This window comes from Microtus pennsylvanicus, chromosome X, assembly GCF_037038515.1.
Source record: "Microtus pennsylvanicus isolate mMicPen1 chromosome X, mMicPen1.hap1, whole genome shotgun sequence".
In the NCBI taxonomy this organism is placed as follows: Eukaryota; Metazoa; Chordata; class Mammalia; order Rodentia; family Cricetidae; genus Microtus; species Microtus pennsylvanicus.
The window spans coordinates 31,513,536-31,527,055 of record NC_134601.1 but is presented as its reverse complement, the minus strand read 5'-3'; the positions used below and the strand labels follow the sequence as shown (position 1 = coordinate 31,527,055).

The 13,520-nt window shown below is 37.8% G+C and overlaps 1 protein-coding gene across 1 annotated transcript in view; it reads right to left on the bottom strand.

The window, feature by feature from the left end:
- Window positions 1-13,520, bottom strand: part of Il1rapl2 (interleukin 1 receptor accessory protein like 2) — a 1,189,456-nt gene that overhangs the window by 350,648 nt on the left and 825,288 nt on the right. The gene's annotated exons all lie outside the window — the stretch shown is intronic.

Genomic DNA, 13,520 nt, shown 5'->3' with positions numbered 1-13,520 from the left:
AGAAAATATTTCCTTCAAAGAAAATATCTGCTGAATCTTGTTTGCTAAAAAGTAATCTGGGCTGAGCTAGCTCTAGAATTATACATCTCTTGTTAGAATACTGATTCCTGGGCCTACTCTATATCTACGCTCTATGTAATTAGGTTTAAATAATCTGCATTAATCAAGTATGACAGTTGATTATGAAGCTTGTGGCAGTCTGAAAACTACTGTTTTGTATCACCAAATTGGTTCATTATCAAATCTTCTGAAAATGAACAATGCCTGTCCTATATTTAATCTATCACATTGATTGTATATAGTCGTGGTTTTCTTACACCATCTAACAGAAATTTCACATTTAATCTCATAAATATTGTAGTCTGCCTTTGCTGCAGTTCAGCTATAGCTCCTTAATACCTTGAATCCAATTTTTATAATTTTCATCAATATTAATTTCTCCAGTTCCATTCTTACTTAGACTCTACATATTATGATACCAACGGCCAAGTGGGAAAGCATCTTTGTGATTTAAAAAATAATGTTTGGACCAGTAAAAGATGGTTCAGCAGATAAAGGTACATGTTGACAAGCCTAAGGACCCGTGTTTGATCCTTAGGGCCCTCATGGTAGAGGGAAAAAATCAAGTCCACAAAATTGTTCACTGAATTACACATACATACACACACAGTGAGAGAAAGAGAGGAGAGGGGGATAATATGATCATTACACATATATTGTATGAAATTCTCAAAGAATTTATAAAAACATTATTTCAAATTATTTTATATAGTTTTAAAGTAAGATTTAGTGTAACACTCTGGGATTCTCACTTTTCACATTTTCATGTTCTAAAACTTTCTTCAGTTAAGTCTGAAGTGATGTTTATTTTAGATCAAGGTATTTGTGGGTGCTCTGGAGTTTCTGTTTTAGGGGCAGAATATATCTCTATCCTAATCCAACAGACTTCTTTCAGGAGATGAAAAAAAAATCGCAGTTCTGGTTTTCTTTCTGTTTTAAGGAAGTAACAACTAAGTACAATATGCTGAATTTCCAAGTCTCTCAATTAGGTTGGAATTCTTAAGACAACTGATTTTTATGTACTTATTTTATATAAAATATGATTGTGATCTGTGGAAATCAAAAAATGAGACAAAACTGCATAAATGGCTAGATCTACTAGAAATACATATTCTTGAAGTATCCATATTAATAAAAGAAACAAATATAGCATATATTTAATACTGATTTAAATCTTGAAAGTCGGCTTCAAATCCTTTCTGCTTTGTCTCTCAGCTACATGTGTTGAAACTGCAGCCATAATTGGTGGTTTTTCACTTGCTTAATAAAAAAAGATCAAGATTTCTCTTTGCAACAGGAGATTGATGTTGGTGGTAGAATCTGATGACCCCTAGAGACCTAGCTGAGAGAGTCAGCCAGGTCTGGATGTTGTCAAGGACTCAGAAGAAAATGGATTCTGCGATTGTCAAAGAAAAATGGCATGTTAGCAAATCCTCAACCTGTGAAAGAGAATAAATGATGTTGGATGTCCTTCTCTGTGTGTGCTGATTTTATTGTTTGATAAATAAAACTGTTTCAGCCAATGACTTAGCAGAGTAAAGTTGGACAGGAAATCAGAACAGAGATAGAGAGTGAGTGTAGGTGGAATCAGGGAGATGCCATGTAGCTGCCAAAGGAGAAATACAAACAGATGCTGAAACTTTACAGGTAAGCTACAGCCTGGTGGCAATACACAGATTAAAAGAAATGGGTTAATTTAAGATATAAGAGTTAGTTAATAAGAAGCCTGAGCTAACAGAACAAACAGTGTTGTAATTAATATAGCTTTTGTGTTATTAATTGGGTCTGAGCAGTCAGGAAAGGAAAGAGTAGCCTCCTTTTACAGATAAATCTGAGGTTTGGTGAAATTCAGTTTCAAAGAAAAAAGGCACATTACCATATTTACCTGTTTCCCTAGAGACTAGAGAGATTTTATAACTTGTAAAATTGTTGTCCATATGTAAGGAACTTTAGGAGCTCATAGAGACCTGATAAATTTGTATAACATACGTTTGTGCTGTTTCCGTTATTTTTTCTACTTTCTGAAAATTAGAGAAACGTATTAGTATTGTGATGAGACAAAACTAGAGAAACGTATTAGTATTGTGATGAGACAAAACAATGCAGAAGCTCCTCCAACTGTATTCTTGCTGAGGCCATTTCAGGTTGAGCTAGGCTTTGATTTTCTTGATGGAGATTCTCATGGAAATTTACTTAACATTATTCTAGAAACTCGAAATTAAAGTAACTTATCTTAGCTTTTGTTACGCTTCCTGTGTGAAGAACCTCCCTCTCTATTTAACAACTTAGCTTCTGTTAAACTGTTTGCTTTTGGGAACCCCGCTCCCACCCTCAACAGATGCAGAGCAAGATGCCAGGTTTTGTCTTCAAACATCTCATGTTCTGGATTCTCAGTGCTATACTTAGGTCTGGAATAACCGAGTGCAATCCCAATCTGCATGAGTAGAGACCTGTAATTGGCTATAAACTGCATCTCAGTGGTCATCTCTGATGGTCTCCCCATTACACTAGATGAATCAGTTGTATTTTAGTTTTGACATAAAAATATTTTTTTCATGAGTCCTTAATTTCTTTTCATGTTTCTAAGATGCAATTTTCAATATTTTAAGCCATACCCTTTTTTATGAAATGTCTCAAACTTCTAACAACTTCTGGCAATTTTGAAGATATATTATTTTAAATGCTTTTAATAGAAACCAAATATAAACTCAATCACAGACTTGCTGAATGTACCTTCCTGCTCCTGACACTGGTCAAAATGGTCAAAAGTTCGTGCTTAAATTTCAGGCCACCATAAGCCAAATCTTGTCACCGTTACATGTAGTTCACACAAATGAAGTTCTCAAAATGTCAGTGACATGAAGGTGCCAGAAATGGTTTAGACCTCTAATCTCAGAATTAAGGACACTGAGGTAGGAGAATTTACCATGAGTACAAGGCTAGTCCAAACTACAAAATGAGCCCCATGCCAGTATGGGCTTCAGAATGTAACATTGCAGCAAAAATAAATAGATAGATAAGCAAATAAATAAATGGATGAATGAATGAATGAGATATTCCTTGAAAACATACTTTTGGAATTATATTACTGATAATGATATCAATAAACTTTTAAGTTTGACTCAGATCAATTAAATGATACTGAACACCTACAGAACCTAATGATTTGGGGCAGGAGCTGAAATCAGCAAGGTCTACGTATAGAGCAAACACCTGTTGCATTTATAGATATGACTCCAGAAAGTTTAGAGACATGCACTAGGATAGATACAAAGTCAAAATGGCATATCCTAAAGTAAATAAATATTTGAGGTGGCCACATTTGAGAAAAATTCCCTGCAACAGTCTAGTTATCCAACTCTTCCACTCTATTTTAGACTTCTGCCTCCCTCAGATGCAGAGACAACAGCTGCAGAAAGTCACAGTGTGTCAGGAGAAAGGATAAGAAGTCAGGCAGCAAGCAGGTCTGAGAAGGAGCACGCACAAGCCCTTTCTCCCAAAACAAAGAGGAAAGGTGGAGCATGAATAACAGCTGTTCCACAGGGACTCAATTCAAATGTCTCACTTGCCAACTTCCTAAAGTACTCTATGGCACCCATTAGAGAATTTGTATTTGTAATGTTTTTAAAGAATGTGTTCTTGCTGTTGCAAGAATCATGCATTTATAATAGGGAAAGTCCACTTTTGCACAGAAACTATTTGAGCATAACAAATAAAATCAAAAGTGTTTGTCCTCCTTTTTAAAAGTAGTATTTTGTAATCTTCAATTCAGAGCACCCTAGAGTGACTGGGGTTATCCAGGCTTTTCTAATTCAAGGTTTCCTCTAAAGTGGCCTAAGAGGGCAAGGTAAAGAAAGCATCCTAATAGGAATTTCAGGCTTCAAGGTGACATTTAGGAAGAATACTGGTAATTAACTCATTCACTTTTCACTATGCAATCAGCAAGTATTCAAATATTAACTCTATAAACAAAGATGGTGTTTTCTCCCTGTATTCAGTTTTGCTTTCCTGCCTAGCTATATTTTGCCCTGCTATAGGCCAAAGCAGCTTTTTTTTTATTAATCAGTGGTAATAAAGCATATTCACAACATACAGAAGGGGCTCCCACACCAGTGTTTGCTTTGAGAGGGTACCAAATAAAAAGAGGTAGAATCTATTATTGAGAGCAGCAGGGAGAGACCTTTTGACCAAATGTCTTGGGACAGGCTTTTGTTTTATTTATGGTTTTGCGGTTGTTGTTGCTCCCTTTTTAAAAATTTGTTGAAATATAATTGAATTATTCTCCTGTCTTCCCTTTCCTCCCTACTACCTCTTCCAGCTACTTCCGCATTCCTATTCAAATGTGTAAGTATACAAATACAATCAGCGGAGGCCACATAGTGTTGCTTATATGACGTCAGGGCTGACGCCTTGGAATTTGATAGCCAATTAGAGGTTCAATTGCCTGTAGTGTTTTAGGGTTGAGGCCCCAGGAGATTTCCACCTTCAGCATTGTCATGTCTATGGGCCAATTTTACTGGCACTTCTAAAAGATGCAATCTCACAACAGACTTCCTGGTCCTCTGGCTCTTACAGTCTTTCTACCCCTTTTCCTTGAGGTTCTCTGAGCATTAGTTATAAGAGTAGTACTGTAGATGTCTTTAACTGGAGCTAGGCTTTCTAGGATCAGTTGCTGTCTGTATTCTGACCAGTTGTGGTTTTCTGAAACAGTCTCGAGCCGCTACAAAGAAAAGCGCTTTTTTTTTTTTCTGAGAGGTGAGAACTATACTTATCTGTAGGTGGAAGGATAAGGTATTACACTTATGTAGTAAAGTGGAGTATTTGGAGGTTTTCTGATAAGATTCATGACTTGAGTAGTTGGCTACTTTTCCAATGCCAGACACAATTTTCTACCTATTGAGCATGTCTTAAATCCAAGCAGACAGATGTTGGTTACCAGAAACATAGGAGAACTACTATTGCCCTTTAAGGTGATCTTACCATACCGGTCATCGTTGTGGTTCTTAGACATCACAGCTTGGTAGGACTATAGGTTGCTAACCTCTCTTGGTAGTTCAAATAAAAGGGACTCCTTTTAGTCCTCAGGGATGAAAATTTCAGGTCATATTCAGCTCAAATCTACCAAGTCCCGTGTCAAAAGTGCACGGTGTCTTCAGGGATAGGGAGTTACCTTTAGCATCTGGAATGCAAGCAAATGCAACAACAATGGCCTATATTGTTTGGGAAGTCTGTTGGACTTCCCTGACCAACAACTGAAAAGCTTTCTCATACCTGGTACTGGAAATTACTGCCAAATTGCTGATAGCTTTTGGGGGATAAATTATAAGCCCAAATGGCATAATGTCATTTTACACACACATACAAACACACACACACACATACACACACACACATGTGTTATATAGTGTATATATTATATATATACACATATATACTCTGATTATACTCTTATGTATTATTTTCCTCTTCTCTCTCTCTCTTTCTCTATTAACTTCTTTCCCCTCCCCCAATTAAAGTTCCTCCCTATTTTCTTATTTCACTCCTATTCTACTCGTTCCATCTCTAGCATCCCTCAGTCTATCTTTTTTAGTGTGTTTTATTGAAATGATCTAAATTGTATCTGGGACATTATTGGTGATCACAGACAGCAAAGTTTCACTCTTTTGTTTTTTACTCCCTGGCTTAATAAATTGAAAGTGTTATTCTCCTGAGAATAATTAGGACTTGGAGGAGACAAGGTCAGCACACTTGGTCAGCTGCCTTTCCTCTAGATAATGGGCCTGTTCACAAACTAGCAAGAAAAATTGGAATGGAGCAAAGGAGAGTTCCATGGAATAATAAAATAAAACGCTGCTTAGTGTCATTTATTTTCAAACGACTTGAATCGTATCCATAGAAGTCTGCTTAAGGACAGGAAAAGACAGTTAAGTGTGCAGCTGCAGTCCTGACAGTTCCTAGAGGGGAGACCGCCAGTCTTCCAAACGAAATCCCTCCCCTTGCCTATATCCTCAATTTCCCTTTTCCTTATTCTTCCCGACTCTCACCACACTTTTTCCCTATCTAGCATTTTTCTCTCCCTGTCTATCTTTGTCACAAGTCTGCCAGGTACTTAAGGAGAAAGGAACATCTACTTCCCTGGTTGCATTCTTCACAGAGTTATTAGGGCTTGAACCTAAATAATCACCTTTACACCCCTCCTCACCCCGGGCTGAGCCATAATGTTGTCCTCAGTTAGGGTTCCGGCTTGTGACAATCTCTCTGGACCAAGATGAGGTTTAAACTTCCCTCAGCCAGGCTGGCTGAGCTCTGGAGCCGAGGACTCCAGTTATCTGTCAGGGCATACGGCTGCCCTGAATTTCTTTCAAGTCTGACCCTGCTCTGGTGGCTCAGTTGGACAGAGACTCTGAGTAAACAGCACGTCTCTCCACACCCAGCTGGTCGCTAAAATAGGACACCCCTGGGTGGTGTCCCAAAGTATCAGGAGGCATTACAGTGCTGCAAACAGAGCTAATTAAGGAAGAGATAAGCTTGCAGGGAAGGAGGAGGAGGTGGGAAGAGGAGGCTTGTCACTTCGCAGTCCTCCTGCTAACTGCGTACCTAGAGTTTCCCCTAGATGTCTCTCCCTGGTTTCAATTTAATCCTCTGTGGGATTCCATTTCTCCCACCAAGCATGTACTGCTGTTTTTCTCAGTGGTATCATTTCCACGAGGATTTCCCAGCCATATCTGCCTTTAAGTAGATGACACGCTTTCTGTCCAGCAGAAGCCTGTGACAGTTGTTCAACCTAATGTTGAAACTGATAATTTGAATAGGTTAAAGGGCCACATTGACCAAACTTACCAAACACCCCCATACTGAATGAATAATTGCTATCAGTGACTTTTAAAAAACATTAATATTTTGGCCGAGCAATCCTTCCAGTCTGAAACACCTTAATGTTGAGTGCCTAGCCATGATACAAGTTCAAGGAAGCCATTGCAGATAAAACTGTCCAATGTAGCATACCTGAAAATTAAGGAAGAAGTACTGATTTAAAATTTCTGATATAAAGGTAGCTTTACATTGCAATTGCGTTGCATGTTATGTTATGAGCTGTTTCTCAGTGGCTAAGAATGGTTGCTGGTTTTATGTTGAGGTCTTTGATCCGTTTGGACTTGAGTTTTGTGCATGGAGATAGATATGGATCTATTTTCATTCTACATGTTGATATCCAATTACGTCAGCACCATTTGTTGAATATGCTTTCTTTTTTCTGTTTTATATTTTTAGCTTCTTTGTCAAAAATCAGGTGTCCATAGGGGTGTGGATTTATATCCGGGTCTTTGGTTTGATTCCTTTGGTCCTCCTGTCTGTTTTTATGCCAATACCAGGCTGTTTTCATTACTGTAGCTCTGTAGTAGAGTTTGAAAACTGGGATTCTGATGCCTACAGAAATTCTGAACCTCATAGAAGAGAAAGTGGGAAGTACACTTCATCGCATTGACAAAGGAGACTACTTCCTAAATATAACCCCGTAGCACAGACACTGAGAGAAACAATTAATAAATGGGACCTCCTGAAGCTGAGAAGTTCCGGTAAAGCTGCTATTTTGTCAACAAGAGAGCCTACAGAATTGGAAAAGATCTTCACCAACCCCACATCAAACAGAGGACTGATCTCCAAAATATACAAAGAACTTAAGAAACTTGACATCAAAAGAACAAATAATCCAATTAAAAATTGGGTACAGGACTAAACAGAGAACTCTAAACAGACGAATCTCAAATGGCTGAAAGACAGTTAAGGAAATGCTCAATATCTTTAGCCATCAGAGAAATGCAAATCAAAACAACTCAGAATGCCCAAGATCAAAAACACTGGTGACAGCTTATGCTGGAGAGGATGTGGGGTAAGAGGAACACTTCTGCATTGCTGGTGGGACTGCACACTTGTGCAGCCACTTTGCAAATCAGTGTGGTGATTTCTCAGAGAATTAGGAAACAACCTACCTCAAGACCCAACAATAGTGCTGTTGTGTATATACCCAAAAGATGCTCCATCTTAGCACAAGGACACTTCAACTATGTTCATAGCAGCATTATTTGTAATAGTCAAAACCTGGAAACAACCTAGATGCCCCTCAACTAAAGAATGGATAAAGAAAAAGTGATACATTTACACAATGGAGTACTACACAGCGGTAAAAATAATAACATGTTAAAATTTGCAGGCAAATGGATGGATCTAGAAAAAACTATAGTGAGTGAGGTAACCCAGATCCAGAGAGACAAATATAATATGTATTCACTCATAAGTGGTTTTTAGACATAAAGCAAAGAAAAACCAGTCTATAGGCCACAACCCCAAAGAACTGCGACAACAAAGAAGATCCTATGAGAGACATACAGGGATCTACATAGGAAGGTGAAAAAGACAAGATCTTCTGAGTAAATTGGGAGCATGGGGGTCATGGGAGATAGTAGAGGGGGAGAGGGGAGGAAGGTAGGAAAGTGGGGAAATGTATAGCTAAATAAAAACACAACACAACAAAAAATTGGCTATTGTTCTTGCAGAGGACGCAAACTCAGTACCTAGTACCCCTGTCCGACAGATCACAACCATTTGTAACTTTGGGTCCAGGGAAGTCTAATGCCCACTTCTGTCCTCTGTGGGCATCTGCACACATGTACATATAGCCCCCCATATATATGTAATTGAAAACAAATTTTATGGAACTTTCCATTAAAATTTTCTACAGATGGAATGGGCTGCCTTGATTTATTTAATGATCACATCAAGGTCTTAGTACAACCCTTTACGGTCAAAGGGTTGTACTAGCTCAGGAACCCTGGAATGGTGAATCAATAAATTATACTATACTCTGTAAGTACTTTCACACCTACAAAACAGAAATGTTAGAACAAAGACTTGCATCAACTTTCATTGCTGTAGTGAAACACCTAGCACACATTAAATTCATAGCGATGGGAGGTTTATTGACCTCCTATTTCCAAACATTCGGAGTTCAAATGGCATAGCACAGGCTAGGCTAAAAGCCATTACTTCACTGTGCCACCACATATCAGCAGAGAGTAGGGAGCAGCATGCAAAAGAAGGCTCATACTTCAAACCAGGAAGCAGAGGGGGGAGGAGACAGTAATATTTCTCACATAAGAACTCACCCTTGGAGAGAGGAAGGATTGTAAAAGCCAGAAGGAGGTATCAAGGTCATCACAGGGGAACCCACAGGAACTATCCTGGGCTTATAGGGGCTCACAGACTCTGGACCAACAGCAAGAGAGCCTGCATGGGACCTACATAGGCCCTCTACATATTGATGACAGTTGCGTAACTTGGCCTATTTGTGGGACTCTTGGCAGTGGGATTAGAGCCTGTCCCTAAGGCTTGAGTTGGCTTTTGGGAACCCATTCCCCATACTGGATTGCCTTGCCCAGTCTTAATACAAAGGGAGGATCTTAGTCCTACCTCAACTTGATATGCCATGCTTTGTTGACCCATTCTGAACAGAAACAGAGGAAGAGTGGATGAAGAGGCAGGTGTGGTGGCATTTCAATTGTATTTTAATAAATACAGACTGTCTGAAGATCTGAGAGTAAGACAGACCCACTGGTCAGCCTTACAGACCAGCTTATAGTAACACACACCTTTAATCTCAGTAGCCATAATGACACGCACCTTTAATCCCAGTAGCCCCACACCAGTTGCCATAAAAACTAGGCAGGGCATGCCTTTAATGATGCTGGTGCATGCCTTTAATCCCTGTCCTAGAGAGGAATATAACACGGGAACGATATCTCTCAGGTGCAGTCTCCTTCTGAGATTCCAGGAGACAGGATTGCCATTTCAAAATGAGATTAAGGTAAGAGCCAGTGACTGCCTGTTTTACTTTTCAGATCTTTAGGTTGAACCCCAATTTCTCTCTCTGAGTTTTTATTAATCATGCTTCAGGCAGTGAAGGGGCAGAGGGGAGCCTGGGTGGGGATAAGAGAGCTATCATAAGCGTGTAAAATAAAAAAAATAATTAATAAAAAATAATGTGAGAACGAAAGAACTCACTCTTGGGGACTCAAGAGTCACATGAGAAATATCTGAATGCCTTTTGAAGGCAGCTTTCCAAATGTTCAAATACTTTCTAGCAGGCTCCATCTTCTCAAAGTGTCAATCTCCCAGTTCCACCACCCTGTGGAAAAATCTCCAAGTCCATAGATCTGGGGCAGGGGTGCTCAAGCTATAACAGAGTCTAATGCTGATCCTATTGTCAACGACTGCTTTTAATTTGTACGTAACACATAGGCTTGAGGATCAGTGGACCAAGTGACTAAATAAATTAATTTCTCTAAAATGACAGGTTATCTTTATTTGGGACACTTAAAAGAAAAAGAAAAAAAAACCTTTTAACACAAGATTTCAAAATATTGAGTTAATGTTATTAATAAAAATATGTATTTGAAGGCTGTCATAGTCATGAACTCACAGGAACCATGGTTACCTGTACAACACTAGACGTATAGAATATATTGGTATAGATGGAGAGGTACTCTCTATGGCACACGTGTCTTACTGAGGAGTTATGAAGTATGGATAATAAAAACTCAGAGGCAGATATTGGAGTTCAACCTGTAGATCAGGAAAGCAAAGCAGCCAGTCACTGGCCCTTACATTGACCTCAGTCCAAAAACGGTGATGATGCCTCTAAGAAACCATCTTATAATCCTCTCTAGCTCTGGCATTAAAGGTGTGCATCTCCACTGCCCAGTTTCTATGACAAGTTAGTGTGGCTACTGGGATAAAAGTTGTGTGTCATTGCTGCCTGGTCTGTAAAACTGACCAGTGTGGCTGTCTTCATGCAAGTTTTATTTATTAAAATACAAATGAAATGTTACTACAGAGCTATTGGAAATTGATAGTTTCTGAGAAGGTCGAATAATTTTTATTTATGGAAGATATTGTTAGGTTTACCATGTTCTTGTGGGTTGGCTGAATACCCATGCAATTATGGGCAGTGCTAACTAAACTTAATGAGTTATCAAAAATAAAAGACATGTGTTTGTGAAGGGGCAATTGAGAGAAAATATGGGGGGAGTGGAAAAGGGGAATTGGGAGTATAGATATAATTGAATGCCATTGCATACATATATGGAAGTCTCAAAGATGAAGAAAACTTACAATAAACAGTAGGTAACAATAATGTAAATGTTTTAAACAAAATGAAGAGCTTAAACAACATATAAAATAAAATACATATATATTATTCCTTCCATATTAATCTTGCTTTATAACAATTTGAAAACAAAAATAAATAACCTGAAGAAACCATTTCATGTTAATTCTTATTAACTGTCTACCAATGTAAGAAAAAAGGGAATGACAAGGTGAAGAACCATCTGATGCAAAATGTAACTGACACTAAAACTTCAAGTTGATTTCATTTATTGACTCAAATATTCTCTATCAATGTGGAATTATCTCCGGGAAAAACTTGCTGACTCTGCACTTCAGCAGCTTTGTACACCACACTGTCAGCAAAAGAATGTGTATAATCATTGGCACACACTTGCACAGATACTGGCATTTTTCTCTTGGTTTGAAATAAATATAGCATTTTTCTTTACATCTGTTGCCTTCACATGAGGATGTGTTTGTGATCATCTGCTCAAAAAATAGTAGCATGCAAGTCTATTTCTGGAACACTACAAACAACATCCCCAATCTCAATTCAGTAAAATTCTGGCTTTGAAGGAGGCTTATGTAAATAGATGTGGGATCCTTCATAGACATAGAATGAAGACACGTACTGAAGTAACTGATTATGTGGTGACTGTAAAATGCTTGCTACACTGAAAGGTTTTGCTATTGCAATTCATCCACTTTTGTTTTTTCTTAGAAAGTCAGGAAAATCTGAATGGACACCTAGTGATTTTAACAAAGGGTATGAGTGACATTTCTAGAGATAGAGTGGATTAATAATACAGGCCAAATTTCACAAACAACATTTTCTTTTGTTTTGGCATGTTTTGCTTTTTTAACAAAACAGTATTTTTGAGAATTATTGAAATTATTGTAAATATTTTATTGTCAACTGCTTTAATGGACTTTCTTGTATGCTATTCCATTGATTAATATGGAATGAGGTAATTACTGAAAATTTAACCAAGAGCACACACACACACATATATATAATATATATAATATATATATATGTATATACATATACTCCCATTTCATTAAAAAGCTAATGACTTTTTCCCTATAGATGATTAATAAAAATATTTAAATAACTAGCATTTGTTATTATTTATTTATTTTAATTATTTCTTATGCACGTCCTCATTATGTTACAAGTATTAACATATTCATGATTTCACATAAACATCTGTGATGTATTTTCATGGAGTCTGCCACAACAAGCAATGGTGATAGAAACTTCAAGGACAGTCAAATGGTATACTAACTTATCAAAACAAAAGAGTTTCACTAATGTCTTGAGAATTTTAACCAAGAACAACAGGATTTGACTTTAGCACTTGAGAACATTCTACACAATTTAATAATCACTCTTATATTTGTTTTTGCTTTCCTTAGGGCTTTTGCCAAAATTGCTTGTTGAACATTTGATTCATTCATTCTTTTTCTATTAACTAGGTGCTGACTACTTAACTATATGCCAGACACTACTGTCAGTTTCAGAAAATCATGCATCAGTTAATGCCTTGATCAGTTTAGAGCTCACATTAAACCTGGAAGGATAACAAAAACATCAATCTTCCTCACTATGTGGTAAGAGAGACACGTGTAAATACAAAAAACAAATGTGCAGAGGAAAGAATGATCAGAGACCATTTCAGTGAAAAGACATTATTGGTATCATTTCTTGACAAATGAGGAAGAGTAAAGCAGTAAACAAGAGAAAGTATACAGATATTTGTGGACTAGGCATATAAGCATACAGATCATATGGGCTGCATCTTAGGGGCTGAAGGAGAAAAGAAAATAGGACTTGTTATCATTTTCTTTTTTCATATATACAGGTGGTCTGATCTAACAGACTCTAACCTTTTTAAAGAATTTTAAAGCATTCATCTGTGGTGTAGGAGGTCCTTGTGTTTATGTGTTAGTTTCTTTGGTTGAAAAAAGAAACTGCCTTGGCCTATTGATAGTGTAGAACTTAGGTAGGCAGAGTAGAAAGAACTGAATGCTGGGAAGAAAGGCAGAGAGAGAGCCACCAGGTCAGACATACTGAATCTTTCCCAGTAAGCCACGACCTCGTGGTGACATACAGATTATTAGAAATAGGTTGAATCAAGATGTGAGAGGTAACCAATAAGAGGCTAGAACTAATGGGTCAGGCAGTGTTTAAATGAATACAATTTCTGTGTGATTATTTCAGGTGCAAGCTAGCGGGGCGGCTGAGATGACAAGCAGCCCACTCGTTCATGTTACACATATGTATGTGTTTGTGG